This window comes from Anser cygnoides, chromosome W (assembly GCF_040182565.1).
Source record: "Anser cygnoides isolate HZ-2024a breed goose chromosome W, Taihu_goose_T2T_genome, whole genome shotgun sequence".
NCBI classification, from domain to species: Eukaryota; Metazoa; Chordata; class Aves; order Anseriformes; family Anatidae; genus Anser; species Anser cygnoides.
Genome location: NC_089911.1, coordinates 8,012,718 through 8,027,253, shown reverse-complemented (window position 1 = coordinate 8,027,253; position 14,536 = coordinate 8,012,718). Strand labels below are relative to the sequence as shown.

General features: G+C 61.6%; 1 pseudogene; it reads left to right on the top strand.

Moving 5' to 3' along the window:
* The first annotated feature begins 2,570 nt into the window (after positions 1-2,570).
* LOC136788666 (protein lin-7 homolog B-like) lies at positions 2,571-12,990 on the top strand (annotated as a pseudogene).
* The last annotated feature ends 1,546 nt before the right edge of the window (positions 12,991-14,536 follow it).

Genomic DNA, 14,536 nt, shown 5'->3' with positions numbered 1-14,536 from the left:
TGACGACTTTTATCCCCAAATTTGAGGACTTTATCCCCAAATTTGGGGCCTTTTCTTCACACAAATCCTTTCTCCCAAAATCCTGGGGCATTTTCTCCAACAAACTGGGGGTTTAAATCCCAAATTTGGGGCCCTTATCCCCAAATATGCATCATTCCCCCCATTTGGGGGCCTTTTCTCCCCAGATTTTGACGCCTTTCTTTCCCTCAAATTTGAGGACTCTCTTCACCAAATTTTGGGCCTTTTCTCCCACAAATCCTTTCTCCCAAGATCCTGGGGCCTTTTCTCCCCAAACTTGGGGTGTTAAACCCCAAATTTGGGTCCCTTAACCCCAAATTTGCATCATTCCCCCCATTGGGGGCCTTTTCTCCCCAAATTTGGTGCCTTTGTCCAGATAACTGGGGGCTTAAACCCCAAATTTGGGGCCCTCATCCCCAAATTTTGGGCTTTTCTTCGCAGACTGCAAAATCTGGGGTCTTTCTTCTCCAAATCTGGGGGTTTCAACCCCGAACTTGGGTCCCTTATCCCCAAAGTTGCATCATTCCCCCAGACCACAAAATCTGGGGCCTTTTCTCCCCAAAATTTGAGGACCTTTTCTCCACAAATCCTTTTTCCCCCAATCCTGGGGCCTTTCTTGCAAAATACTGGGGCCTTTTCTCCAACAAACTGTGGATTTAGACCCCAGATTTGGGTCCCTTAACCCCAAATTTGCATCATTCCACCCAGACCCCAAAATTTGGGGGCCTTTTCTCCCCAAATTTGGGGCCTTTCTCCAGCGAACTGGGGGCTTAAACCCCAAATTTGGGGCCATCATCCCCAAATTTGCATCCTTCCCCCGGACTGCAAAATCTGGGGCCTTTTCTCCCCAAATCCGGGACCTTTTCTCCCCAAATTTGGGGGCTTTTCTCCACAAATCATTTCTCCCCAAATCCTGAGGCCTTTTCTCCCCAAATTTTGACGCCTTTTATCCCCAAATTTGAGGACTTCCTCCCAAAATGTTGTGCCTTTTCTCCACAAATCTTCTCCCAAAATCCTGGGACATTTTCTCCAACAAACTGGGGGTTTAAATCCCAAATTTGGGGCCCTTATCCCCAAATATGCATTGTTCCCCCCAGGCCCCAAAATTTGGGGCCTTTCGTTCCCTCAAATCTGAGGCCTTTCTTCACCAAAGGGGTTTTAAACCCCAAATTTTGGGCCTGTATCCCCAAATATGCCTTCTTTTCCCCAAACTGAGGCCTTAATCCCCAGATTTGGGGTCTTTCTCAGCAAAACTAGGGGTTTAAACCCTAAATTTGGGGCCTTTATCCCCAAACTCGCGTCCTTCCCCCAGTTCAGGGGCCTTTCTCCACAAAACTGTGGTTTAAACCCCAAATTTGGGGCCTTTATCCCCAAATTTGTATCTTTGCCCCTAAACCCCAAAATCTGGGGCCTTTCCCCCATATTTGGGGCCTTTCTTCACCAAAGGGGTTTTAAACCCCAAATTTTGGGCCTTTATCCCCAAATATGAATTCTTTTCCCCAAACTGAGGCCTTAGTCCCCAAATTTGGGGCCTTTCTCAGCAAAACTAGGGGTTTAAAATTTGGGGCCTAAAACCTAAAACACCTAGATTTCGGACCTTTATCCCCAAATTTACTTCCTGCCCCCCAAATCTGGGGCCTTTTTCCCCATTTGGGTGTATTAATGCCGAAACTGGGGCTTCTGTTCCCAAAAACTGGAGCTTTTCTCCCCCAGACTTTGGGGGTATTAAACCCAGATTTTGGGGCCTTTCTCCCCCCTAGTTCTTTAGGGGTATTAATCCCAGATTTTGGGGCCTTTCTCCCCCCCCCCCCAGTTTTTAGGGGTATTAACCCCAGATTTGGGGCCTTTCTCCCCCCCCCCGATTTTGGGGGTATTAACCCCACATTTGGGGCCTTTCTCCCCCTCCAGATTTTGGGGGTATTAAAATTGTTTTTTTTTCCTCAAAAATTGGTTCATTTTCCCACCTCGAATGGCTTATTTTTCCCCCAAAATCATTTATTTTCCCCCCATAAATTAGTTCTCGTTTTCCCTTAAAATTGTTCCCTATCCAAATGCTTCTTTTTTTCCCCAAAACTGTTTTTTTCCCCATTTTTTTCCCAAATTGGTTCTTTTTTTCCCCCAAAAATGTTTTTCCCTCCAACGTGGTTCTTTTTCCCCAAAAAATAGTAATTTTTCCCCTCCGAATGTTTTCTTTTTTTCCCTAGAGTGGTTCTTTTTTTCCCCCCTAAAATAGGTCCCCCCCCCCGTTTTTTTTCGCTTAAAATTGGTCTTTTTTCCCCTAAAAATGCATTTTTTTCAAAAATTGGTCTTTTTCCCCTAAAAATGCATTTTTTTCAAAAATTGGTCTTTTTTCCCCTAAAAATGCATTTTTTTCCAAAAAAATGTTATTTTTCTCCCAAAATTTCCTCTTTCCCCCCCAAATCCGTCACCCCAGCCCCTCAGGCCTCTCCCCGAGCATCCTTTCCCCCAGATTTCCCCCAAATCCCCCCAGAATCTCCCTCACCCCCCCCCCTTCTCCCCCCCCTCCGGCCTCGAGCACGCGCATGGGGGGGGGGGGGGGGGCGGGCCCGGTCGGGAGCGCGCACGCGAAGATGGCGGCGCTGAGCGGGGACGCGCTGGGGCTGGAGAGGGGTACGGGGGGGGGCGTGCAATGGGGGGGGGCGTGCAACGGGGGGGGGCGTGCAAGGGGGGTGCAGGGTGTGCATGCAATGGAGGGTGCGGGGGGGGGGGTTGGGGGGGGGCGCAATTGGGGGGGGGCGCAATTGGGGGGCAAAAGGGGGGGCAAAGGGGAGGGGGTTGCAATGGGGGGGGGTGCACGGGGGGGTGAAATGGGGAGGGGTTGCAATGGGGGGCAATGGGGAGGCAAAGGGGAGGGGGTGTAATGGGGAGGGGGGGCGGGGGGGCATGCGAGGGGGGTATTTTGGGGGGCATGCAATGGGGGGGTGCAAGGGGGGGCAAAGGGGAAGGGTTGCAATGGGGGGGTGCAATGGGGGGGTGCACGGGGGGGGTTAAATGGGGAGGTGATGCAATGGGGGGTCCAGGGGATGCAGTTGGGGGGGTTAAATGGGGGTTGCAAAGGGGGGTTGCAATGGGGGGTGCAAAGGGGGGCAAAATGAAGGGGGTTGCAATGGGGGGGGGCAATGGGGGGCAGAATGAAGGGGGTTGCAATGGGGGGGGCAATGGGGGGATGCAAAGGGGGTGAAATGGGGAGGGGGTGTAATGGGGGGGTGCAAGGGGGGTGCAAGGGGGGGCATTTGGGAGGGGGTGCAATGGGGGGGGGTGAAAAGGGGGGGGTGAAATGGGGAGGGGATGTAATGGGGTGTGCAGTGTGGGGTGGGTTCAAGGGGGGCCTTGCAAGGGGGGGCCTTGCAAGGGGGGTGCAGTTGGGAGGGGGTGCAATTGGGGGGGGTGAAATGGGGAGGGGTGTCATGGGGGGGTGCAAGGGGGGCATGCAATGGGGGGCATGCAATGGGGGGTGGGTGCAATTGGGAGGGGGTGCAATGGGGAGGGGTGCATGGGGTCCCGGGGGGGGGGGGCTGTCTATGTCTAGGGGGTTTCGGGGTGCGTGGGGGGGGTTATCCATTGCGTGCCCCCCCCCCAAGACGTGGCCCGGGCGGTGGAGCTGCTGGAGCGGCTGCAGCGCAGCGGGGAGCTGCCCCCCCAAAAGCTGCAGGCGCTGCAGAGGGTCCTGCAGAGCAAGTTCTGCTGCGCCATCCGCGAGGTGGGGGCGCGCCCCCCCCAGCCCCCCATACCCCCCCAGCCCCCCGTACCCCCACGGTCCCCCCATATCCCCCCAGTGTTCCCCCAATAACCCCCCCCCCCCGATGTGTCCTGTAGCTCCCCATTAACTCCCCAGGACCCCCAGTACGCTCTCACCCCCCCCGTATGCCACCCCCCAAAGCACCCTGTAATTCCCACACACCCCCAATTCCCGTAAACCCCATAAATCCCATAACCCCCCCCCCAATGGCCATACCCCCCATAGTTCCCATAACCCCCCCAATTCCCATAAACCCCCATAAATCCCATAACCCCATAATTTCCCTATTCCCCCCCAATTCCCATACCCCCCCATAATTCCCATTCCCCCCCAAATTCCCATAACCCCCCCAATAATTCCCATAACCCCCCATAAATCCCACACCCCCCCCAATTCCCATACCCCCCCAATAATTCCCATACCCCCCAATTCCTATAGCCCTCCCATAATTCCCGTATCCCCCATAATTCCTATAACCCCCTCAATTCCCATACCCCCAATAAATCCCATAACCCCCCCCCAATTCCCATAACCCCCCCATAAATCCCATAACCCCCCCAATTCCCATACCCCCCATAAATCCCATAACCCCCCACCCCGTAACCCCCCCAATTCCCATAACCCCCATAAATCCCATAAACCCCCCAATTCCCATAACCCCCCCATAAATCCCATAACCCCCCCAATTCCCATAACCCCCATAAATCCCATAACCCCCCCAATTCCCATAACCCCCCATAAATCCCATACCCCCCAATTCCCATAACCCCCCCATAAATCCCATACCCCCCTAATTCCCATACCCCCCATAAATCCCATAACCCCCCAATTCCCGTAACCCCCCCCAATTCCCATAACCCCCCCCAATTCCCATAACCCCCCATAAATCCCATAACCCCCCCAATTCCCATACCCCCCCCCAATCCCCATAACACCCCCGATTCCCATACCCCCCCCTAATACTTCCCGTACCCCCCATAAATCCCATAACCTCTCCTATTCCCCTACCCCACCCCATAATTCCCCCTTTTGGGGTCTGTCTCCCTCCATATTTTGGGCCCCCCCCCATTTCGGGGTGTCCCCCCCCAGGTCTACGAGCAGCTCTACGACACCCTGGACATCGCCGGCAGCCCCGAGATCCGCGCCCACGCCACCGCCAAGGTAACGCCCCCCCGGGACCCCCCGGGACCCCAAAACCCCCGGGACCCCTCTGGGACCCCTCCGGACCCCAAACCCCCCTGGGACTCCCCCGGGACCCCAAACCCCCCTGGGACCCCCCTGGGACCCCAAACGCCCCGGGAAAACCCCAAAACCCCTCCAGGACCCCAAAACCCCCCTGGGACCCCAAAACCCCCCAGGACCCCAAAACCCCCCTGGGACCCCAAAACCCCCCAGGACCCCAAACCCCCCAGGACCCCAGAACCCCCGTGGGACCCCAACCCCCCCCCCCAGGACCCCCAAACCCCCTCAGGACCCCCAAACCCCCCAGGAAAACCCCAAAACCCCCCCGGGACCCCAGCACCCCCAGAAAAACCCCAAAACCTCCTCAGGACCCCAAAACCCCCCTGTGACCCCAAAACCTCCCCAGGACCCGAAAACCCCAAAACACCCCCAGGACCCCAAAACCCCCCTGGAACCCCAAACCCCCCAGGACCCCAAAACCTCCCCAGGACCCGAAAACCCCAAAACACCCCCGGGACCCCAAAACCACCCCGGAACCCCAAAACCCCCCAGGACCCCAAAACCTCCCCAGGACCCCAAAACCACCCAGGAAAACCCCAAAACGCCCCCAGAACCCCAAAATGCCCCCTGGGACCCCAAAACCCCCCTGGGAAAACCCCAAACCCCCCCCCCAGGACCCCAAAACCTCCTCAGGACCCCAAACCCCCCCTGGGACCCCAAAACCTCCTCAGGACCCGAAAACCCCAAAACACCCCCGGGACCCCAAAACCCCCCTGGAACCCCAAACCCCCCCAGGACCCCAAAACCCCCTGGGACCCCAACCCCCCCCCCCCCCCCCAGGACCCCAAAACCTCCTCAGGACCCCAACCCCCACCCTGGGACCCCAAAACCTCCCCAGGACCCGAAAACCCCCAAACCCCCCCAGGACCCCAAAACCCTCCCGGGACCCCAACCCCCCCCCAGGACCCCAAAACCTCCTCACGACCCCAAAACCCCCCTGGGACCTGAAAACCCCAAAACCCCCCCGGGACCCCAAAACCCCCCTGGGACCCCAAACCCCCCCGGGACCCCAAAACCCCCCGGGAAAACCCCAAACCCGCCCCCCCCGGCGCTCCCAGACCCGTACCTGGCCCCGGGGACGTCCCCGTCTGTCGCCTGCGGTGTCCCCCCCGCCCCCCCGTGTCCATCTGTCCCCCCCCCATCTGTCTGTCCCCCCCCGTTGCGTCCGTCTGTCCCCCCGCCGTGGCCGTCTGCCGTCCCCGTCCTGGCCCTTCGCTGTCCCTGTCCCCCCCCCCCGGCCCCGTGTCCCCTCATCCTCTTGCGCCTTTGTCCCCGTGTCCCCCCCCCCGTGTCCCCCCCACATCCCCCCGATGTCCCCAATGTCCCCCATGTCCCCACGTCCCCCCGTGTCCCCAAATGTCCCCTTGTGTCCCCCACGTCCCCCATGTCCCCTACATATCCCAATGTCCCCAATGCCCCCACGTCCCCAATGTCCCACGCCCCCCCAAATGTCCCCATCACCCCCAAATGTCCCTAATATCCCCGTGTCCCCCAATGTCCCCACATGTCCCCACGTCCCCCAATGTCCCCATGTCCCCACGTGTCCCCAAATGTCCCCTACATCCCCCAGTGTCCCCATCACCCCCCGTGTCCCCACGTCCCCAATATCACCCCATGTCCCCCGATGTCCCTATGTCCCCCCCCATGTCCCCGTGTGCCCCCACGTCCCCCAGTGTCCCCATGTCCCCATGTCCCCAATACCCCCATGTCCCCCAATGTCCCCAGTATCCCCCCAATGTCCCCGTATCCCCAATGTCTCCACCTACCCCAATGCCCCCCATCCCTCTTGTCCCCCCCATGTCCCCAAATGTCCCCACGTCCCCCGATGTCCCCATGTCCCCAGTACCCCCACATCCCCCAGTGTCCCCCCATGTCCCCAATATCCCCCCAATGTCCCCGTATCCCCAATGTCTCCACCTACCCCAATGCCCCCCATTCCTCTTGTCCCCCCCGTGTCCCCAAACGTCCCCATCACCCCCCGATGTCCCCATGTCCCCCATGTCCCCACGTACCCCAATGTCCCCATGTCCCCAGTACCCCCACATCCCCCAATGTCCCCGTATCCCCAATGTCTCCACCTACCCCATTGCCCCCCCATCCCTCTTATCCCCCCCGTGTCCCCAAATGTCCCCACGTCCCCCGATGTCCCCGTGTCCCCCAATATCCCCCAATGTCCCCACGTCCCCCAATATCCCCCCATGTCCCCAATGCCCCCAATGTCCCCATGTGTCCCCATGTCCCCAATATCCCTACACGTCCCCCAATGTCCCCCCGACCCCAATGCCCCAACATCCCCAACATCCCCCACTGCCCCCCATCCCTCTTATCCCCCCCGTGTCCCCAAATGTCCCCACGTCCCCCGATGTCCCCATGTCCCCCAGTATCCCCCCAATGTCCCCATATCCCCAATGTCTCCACCTACCCCAATGCCCCCCCATCCCTCTTATCCCCCCTGTGTCCCCAAACCTCCCCATCACCCCCCGATGTCCCCAACCTCCCCGACGTCCCCAACCCCCCGATGTCCCCATGTCCCCATGTCCCCCAATATCCCCCAATGTCCCCACATCCCCCCAATGTCCCCCAATGTCCCCAATGCCCCCGTATCCCCAATGTCTCCACCTACCCCAATGCCCCCCATCCCTCTTATCCCCCCCGTGTCCCCGAATGTCCCCATCACCCCCCGATGTCCCCGTGTCCCCATGTGTCCCCTAATGTCCCCAATATCCCCCCAATGTCCCCCCGCCCCCCCAATGCCCCAACATCCCCAACATCCCCCAGTGCCCCCCGTTCCTCTTATCCCCCCCGTGTCCCCAAATGTCCCCATCACCCCCCGATGTCCCCAACCCCCCCGACGTCCCCAACCCCCCCAGGCGACGGTGGCCGCCTTCGCGGCCAGCGAGGGCCACGCGCACCCGCGGGTGGTGGAGCTGCCCAAGACGGACGAGGGGCTGGGCTTCAACATCATGGGGGGCAAGGAGCAGAACTCCCCCATCTACATCTCCCGCGTCATCCCGGGGGGGTCGCCGACCGCCACGGGGGGCTCAAGCGGGGGGACCAGCTGCTGAGCGTCAACGGCGTGGTGAGGGGGGGGGGGCAGGGCGGGGGGTTTGGGGCGGTTATGGGGGGTTATGGGGGGATTGGGGGGTTATGGGGGGTTATGGGGGGGGGTTGGGGGGTTTGGGGGGGGGTTATGGGGGGATTGGGGGGTTGGAGGGGGTTGGGGGGTTTGGGGGGTTATGGGGGGATTGGGGGGGTTGGAGGGGGTTGGGGGGGTTTGGGGGGGGGCTCAAGCGGGACCAGCTGCTGAGCGTCAACGGTGTGGTGGGGGGGGGCAGGGGGGTTTGGGGGGGTTGGGGGGTTGGGGGTTGGGGGGGTTGGAGGGGGTTATGGGGGCTTATGGGGGGATTGGGGGGCTTTGGGGGCATTATGGGGGGGAGTTTGGGGGAAATGGGGGGCTGGAGGGGGTTTGGGGGGCTTTGGGGGGGTTATGGGGGGGTTGGGGGAAATGGGGGGGTTATGGGGGGCAGTTTGGGGGAAATGGGGGTGGTGGAGGGGGGGTTGGGGGGGGGGTTGGGGAGGGTTTGGGGGGTTTGGGGGGAACGGGAGGGTTTGGGGCGGGTTGGAGGGGGGTTATGGGGGGGGGATTGGGGGGTTTGGGGGGGGTTGGGGAGTTCGGGGAGTGGGAATGGGAGGGTTTCGGGGGGGGGTGGGGGGGGGGGTTATGGGGGTCTGGATGGGGGTTATGAGGGGACACTGGGGGTCCGGAAGGGGTTTTAGGGTGGTGGTGAGGGGTTATGAGGGGGAATACGGGGAAGGTTGGGGGGTTATGGGGAGCGCGGGGGAATTTGGGGGGTGATGGGGGGAGATGGGGGTCTAAGGTGGGATTTGGGGTGGATCTGGGGGGATAATGGGGTTTGGGGGGATAATGGGGGTCTTGGAGGGGATAATGGGGGTCTGGGGGAGGATAATGAGGGCTTGGGAGGGGATAATGGGGTTTGTGGGGAATAATGGGGTTTGTGGGGGGAATAATGGGATTTGGGGGGGATAATGGCATTTGGGGGGGATAATGGGATTTGGGGGGGGGGATAATGGGGTCTGAGGGGGGATAATGGGATTTGGGGGGGGATAATGGGATTTGGGGGGGGATAATGGGGTCTGAGGGGGGGGGATAATGGGGTTTGTGGGGGAATAATGGGATTTGGGGGGGGGAATAATGGGATTTGGGGGGGGATAATGGGATTTGGGGGGGAATAATGGGGTCGGGGGGGGAATAATGGGGTTTGGGGGGAATAATGGGGTTTGTGGGGGAGTAATGGGGTCTGAGGAGGGAATAATGGGATTTTAGATGGGATAACGGGGTCTGTGGGGGGATAACGGGGTCTGTGGGGGATAACGGGATCCGGGGGGGGTGTTTGGGGGTCTGGGATCGTTCGTGGGGGTGGGGGGTTGGTTGGCGGGCGGGGGGCAGCAGCGTTTGGGGCGCAGAGCGTGGAGGGGAGCAGCACGAGCGGGCGGTGGAGCTGCTGAAGGCGGCGCAGGGCTCGGTGCGGCTGGTGGTGCGCTACACGCCGCGCGTGCTCGACCGACGGATGGAGGCGCGCTTCGAGAAGCTGCGCTCCGCCCGCCGCCGCCAGCACCACAGCTACTCGTGAGCGGCCCCCAAAACCACGACCCCGAAACCCCGCGCCCCGAAAAAAAAATGAGCCCTTGAATCCCGCGACCCCAAAAACGCGACCCCGAAATGGGAGCCCAAAATGGGACCCCAAAAACGCGACCCCGAAAATGCGACCCCGAAAACGGGACCCCGAAAACGGGACCCCAAAAACGCGACCCCGAAAGCGCGACCCCGAAAGCGCGACCCCGAAATGGGAGCCCGAAAATGGGACCCCAAAAACGCGACCCCAAATCCTGCGCCCCAAAAATGGGACCCCAAAAACGCGACCCCGAAAATGCGACCCCAGATCCCGTGACCCCAAAAACGCGACCCTGAAAATGGGACCCCGAAAAGGGGACCCCAAAAACGCGACCCCGAAAACGCGACCCCGAAATGGGACCCCGAAAATGGGACCCCAGATCCCGCGCCCTAAAAACGCGACCCTGAAAATGGGACCCCGAAAATGTGACCCCGAAATGGGAGCCCGAAAATGGGACCCCAAAAACGCGACCCCGAAAATGCGACCCCGAAAATGCGACCCCAGATCCCGCGCCCTAATAACTGACCCCGAAAATGGGACCCTGAAAATGTGACCCCAAAAACGTGACCCCGAAATGGGAGCCCAAAATGGGACCCCAAAAACGCAACCCTGAAAATGCGACCCCGAAAATGCGACCCCAGATCCCGCAACCCCAAAAACACGACCCCGAAAGCGCGACCCCGAAAGCATGACCCCGAAAATGGGACCCCAAAAGCGCGACCCCAAAAGCGCGACCCCGAAAACGCGACCCCAAAAATGCGACCCCGAAAATGGGACCCCAAAAACGTGACCCCAAATCCTGGGCCCAAAAACATGACCCCGAAAACGCGACCCCAAAAACGTGACCCCAAATCCTGGGCCCAAAAACGCGACCCCAAATCCTGCACCCCAAAATGGGACCCCGAAAACGCGACCCCAAATCCCGTGCCCCAAAACCATGACCCCGAAAATGGGACCCCAAAAATGCGACCCCAAATCCCGCGCCCTAAAAACGCGACCCCGAAAATGGGACCCCGAAAACTCGACCCCAAATCCTGCGCCCCAAAATGGGACCCCAAAAACGCGACCCCGAAAATGGGAGCCCGAAAATGCGACCCCAGATCCCGCGACCCCGAAAATGGGACCCCGAAAACACGACCCCGAAAACGCGACCCCAAAAGCGCGACCCCAAAAGCGCGACCCCGAAAACGCGACCCCAAAAATGCGACCCCGAAAATGGGACCCCAAAAACGTGACCCCAAATCCTGGGCCCAAAAACATGACCCCGAAAACGCGACCCCAAAAACGTGACCCCAAATCCTGGGCCCAAAAACGCGACCCCAAATCCTGCACCCCAAAATGGGACCCCGAAAACGCGACCCCGAAAACGCGACCCCAAATCCCGTGCCCCAAAACCATGACCCCGAAAATGGGACCCCAAAAACGCGACCCCAAATCCCGCGCCCTAAAAACGCGACCCCGAAAATGGGACCCCGAAAACGCGACCCCAAAAGTGCGATACTGAAAATGGGACCCCCAAAAGCGCGACCCCAAATCCCATGCCCTAAAAATGCGACCCTGAAAATGGGACCCCAAAAGCGCGACCCCAAAAGCGTGACCCCGAAAGCGCGACCCCAAAAATGTGACCCCAGATCCTGCACCCCAAAACCACGACCCCGAAAATGGGACCCCAAAAGCGCGACCCCAAATCCTGTGCTCCAAAATGGGACCCCGAAAACACGACCCCAAAAACCTGACCCCAAATCCTGTGCCCTAAAAAACGCGACCTCGAAAATGCGACCCCAAAAACGCGACCCCAAATCCCGCGTCCTAAAACCACGACCCCGAAAACGTGACCCCAAAAACGCGACCCCAAATCCTGCACCCCAAAATGGGACCCCGAAAATGCGACCCTGAAAACGCGACCCCAGATCCCGTGACCCTAAAAACGCGACCCCGAAAATGGGACCCCAAAAGCGCGACCCCGAAAATGTGATCCCGAAAATGGGACCCCAAAAGCACGACCCCAAAATGTGACCCCAAAAACGCGAGCCCAAAAAATGCGACCCCGAAAATGTGACCCCAAATCCCGCGCCCTAAAACGCGACCCCGAAAACGCGACCCCAGGTCCCGCGACCCCAAAAGCGCAACCCCGAAAACGTGACACCAAATCCTGGGCCCAAAAACGCGACCCCAAATCCTGCGCCCCCCTTTTGCCCCCCGAAACCCCTTTTGCCCTCCCGATTCTCCCTTTTCCCCCAGCCCTGCCCCCCCCCCCTTTTTACCCCCCCGCCCCATCTTTTGCCCCCCCTTTTCCCCCTGACCCCCCTTTTTGCCCCCCGATCCCCCCATTTGCCCCTGACCCCCCCTTTTACCCCCCTACGCCCCCCTTTTATCCCCCCTTACCCCCTTTTTACCCCCCCGACTCCCCCTTTTGCCCCTGACCCCCCCATTTGCCCCCCTTTTTGCCCCCCGACCCCCCCATTTGCCCCTGACCCCCCCTTTCACCCCTTAAGCCCCCCTTTTACCCCCTTACCCCCTTTTTACCCCCCGACTCCCCCTTTTTTGCCCCCTGGCCCCCCCTTTTGCCCCCCGACCCCCCCATTTGCCCCTGACCCCCCCTTTTACCCCTTAAGCTCCCCCTTTTACCCCCCTACGCCCCCCCTTTTATCCCCTTTTACCCCCTTTTTACCCCCCGAGTCCCCCTTTTGCCCCTGACCCCCCATTTGCCCCCCTTTTTGCCCCCCCCGACCCCCCATTTGCCCCTGACCCCCCTTTTACCCCCCTACGCCCCCCTTTTTATCCCCTTTTACCCCCTTTTTACCCCCCCCCGAGTCCCCCTTTTGCCCCCTGACCCCCCCATTTGCCCCTCTTTTTGCCCCCCCCCTGACCCCCCATTTGCCCCTGACCCCCCGATTTGCCCCCCCTTTTGCCCCCCGACCCCCCTTTTGCCCCTTATTCCCCCATTTGCCCCCCTTTTTGCCCCCCCGACTCCCCCTTTTGCCCCTGACCCCCCATTTGCCCCCCCTTTTTACCCCCCCGCCCCCCCCCCATTTGCCCCTGACCCCCCCCCATTTGCCCCCCTTTTTGCCCCCCCGCCCCCCCTTTTGCCCCTCACCCCCCATTTGCCCCCCTTTTGCCCCCCGCCCCCCCCATTTGCCCCTGACCCCCCCATTTGCCCCCCCCATTTGCCCCCCCTTTTGCCCCCCCTGACCCCCCCTTTTCTCCACAGGTCTCTGGAGTCCCGGGGGTAGCCCCCCCCCCCCCCTCCCCTCCCTCCCCCTTATTGCCCCCCCCGCCGGATTCGGGGGGGGTGGGGGCGCCCCGCCCCCCCTGTACAGTTATTTATTGGCCCCTATTTAAAACGTCATGCTTGTGTCACGATTGCGTCACGCTTGCGTCGTGATTGCGTCACGCGCCTCGGGTCACGTGACGCGGCCGCCATGTTGGGCCTAGGCCCGGGTTCGGGCCTGAAGCCGTCGCCATGGCAACAGGCGGCCGGGGGTGGGGGGCGTGGCCATGGCAACGGGTGGGGCGTGGCCATGGTAACAGCAGGGGGAGGCGGGGCCGTAGCCATAGTAACGCACGGGAGGGGCCGTAGCCACGGTAACGCGCGAGGAGGGGGCGGGGCCTACGCGCTGGGGGGGTTGGCGTCGCCATGGCGACGCGCGGGGGCGGGCTGCGCCGTCGCCGTGGTGACGGGTGGGCGGGGCGCGGGGCCGTCGCCATGACGACGCGCGGGCGGGAATAGGGGGGGACGTCTCCATAGCGACCGCAGGGGGGGGGGGGGTTGAGGGCGGTGCCGTCCCCATGGCAACGCGCGTGCGCGCCCGCCCCCACATCCGATGACATCACCCCGAAGGCGGCCCCGCCCCCGCCCGCCGCCCATTGGCCGCTCCGCCCGCCGCCGCCTCCCTCCCATTGGCCGCCCGCGCCGCCGCTCCGCCGCCCGCCTCCCTCCCCCTCCCTCCCCGGTGCGGGGGCGGGGCTCCAGCTCCGCCGGCCGGCAGGGCGCGATCCCATTGGCCGGCGGCGCCGTCCGTCAGCTCTCTCTTAAAGGGACCGCGCTGCGTTTCTGAGCCGCTTGGGGGGGGGGGGGGTTCGCAGAGCCGGGGCCGGGGGCGGCGGCCGCGGGGCTCGGGAGGGCCCCGGGGCGCAGCGGGCGGTGGGCAGCGACCCCCCGGGCCCCCCTCCCCGCCGGGCAGCACCGGGAGCAGCGCAGGTAAGGGCCGGGCCCTGCCCCCCCCCATTCATCCCCCCCTCCCCCCATTTTTCCCCCCCATCGTTGCACCCCCCATTGAACCCCCCTTGCCCCCCATGCACTCCCCATCATTGCACCCCCACATTGCCCCCCCATCGCCCCCCCATCATTGCCCCCCCCATTGCATCCCCCCATTGACCCCCCCATAGCCCCCCCAAGCACCCCCCGTTGCCCCCCTTTTTGCAGCCCCCCCATTACCCCCCATTGCCCCCCCCATTGCAACCCTTTGTGCCCCCCCATCGCATCCCCCCTTCATCCTCCTTAACCCCCCCACCCCGCAGCCCCCCCATCCCCCCCCCGCACACCCCTCGGCCTCCCCGTTGCAGCCCTTGGCCTGCTCTTCCCCCCCCCCCCCCCAAAAAAAAAAGACCCCCCCATCTCCCCTCAGGCCTCATTGCATCCCCCCCCCCCCCATTGCAGCCTTTGCTCCGAGGCCTTGCATCAAACCCTCCCATTGCACCCCCCCACTGCACCCCCCCCATTACACCCCCCATTGCACCCCCCCATTGCACCCCCCACTGCACCCCCATTACACCCCCCCAATTGCACCCCCCAATTGCAACCCCCCCATTGCAATCCCCC